Below are 1,260 nucleotides of genomic sequence, written 5' to 3'. Positions count from 1 at the left end.
ATTTTCTATTTGTCTTCTTTTGCTTAGTTTATTGTCTTTGATCAATATCTAATTGTATATATTAGCTGTTCACTCATTTTTATTGCTAAGTAGTGTTTCATTATAAACAAATGGTTTATCCATTCTTTGTTGATGGGATTTTTGATTGTTTCCAGTTTTTTACTATTATGCATAAAGCTACTATTATCTTTCTTGTATGTCTTTTTGTGGAAATATATTTTTACTTTCACTTGGATAAATATCTAGGAATGTAATTTCTGGGTCACAGGATAAATTTATGTTTATATTAAAAACTGCCAGTTTGGCAATTTCCGTATGTTATTTTTTTTTTTTCAAATCAAGAGTTTTTATTGTCTCTTTAAAGGATCACAACTGAGTCCATAGAACCATCTGAGTCCAAACAACCATCTTGTTGTTTCTGCAGCATGATCACTGAGATCTTATTCATCAGCCTGCTGAACTGTTCCTTTTTCAGATACATAGATACCATCCAAAAATTTTCTGATATCCTTGTTTTTAACTGTGGTGGCTTGCTAAATCAAAGCAGCTGAATTTGACACAAGTTCAATGTCATTTCCTTCAAGAATCAACTCATCTTTCTGGGCTTGAGATACTGAACAGGCAACCCCTGGCCTCATTCGAACCCTGCGTATGTATTTTTCACCCAAAAAATTTCGGATTTCCACAAGAGAACCATTCTCCTGAATAACAACGTTGATGGGGAAGTGAGCATACACCGACCTCATCTTGTAACGGAAGCCCAGTGTAACACCCTTGATCATGTTCTGTACGTGACTACAGATTGTGCGAACAGTGGCCAGTTCCTTTCTGTTTCCCCACCATTTGTCAACATGGAGCCTCTTCTTTTTCTTTCCAAGGAGACTGAGTTCTACATTGATGTGATTGAAGTCCCTCCGCAGGGTGCCTCTGGGGCCCTTCACAATAACTGTCCGTCCCATCAAGTTAATGTCAACATTTTCTGGGATGTCGACAGTCTGATTGCTGAGAATGGTCTTCATTCTCGCAGTAGATGCGGCAAAGAGCCCGTATGTTATTTTTTGTTTCTTGTTTTCATTTTTGTTCTTCAGTCTTGCGAAGGGTTAATCAATTTTATTAATATTTTAAAGGAAAAGACCTTTTTACTATGTTAACTTTGTTTATTATCTGTTTTTCATTTTGTTCTGATCTTTATGATTTTTTCCTTCTACTTCAGGTTTAAATTATTCACTGCCTTCTAGCTCTTAAGGTGAAAATCTAGAA

At 35.6% G+C, this 1,260-nt stretch overlaps 1 pseudogene; it reads right to left on the bottom strand.

Moving 5' to 3' along the window:
- On the bottom strand, positions 444-1,040 carry LOC108636783 (annotated as a pseudogene).

This window comes from Capra hircus, chromosome 9 (assembly GCF_001704415.2).
Source record: "Capra hircus breed San Clemente chromosome 9, ASM170441v1, whole genome shotgun sequence".
In the NCBI taxonomy this organism is placed as follows: domain Eukaryota; kingdom Metazoa; phylum Chordata; class Mammalia; order Artiodactyla; family Bovidae; genus Capra; species Capra hircus.
The sequence above is the reverse complement of the archived record's forward strand: the minus strand, read 5'-3'. Positions and strand labels throughout refer to the sequence as shown.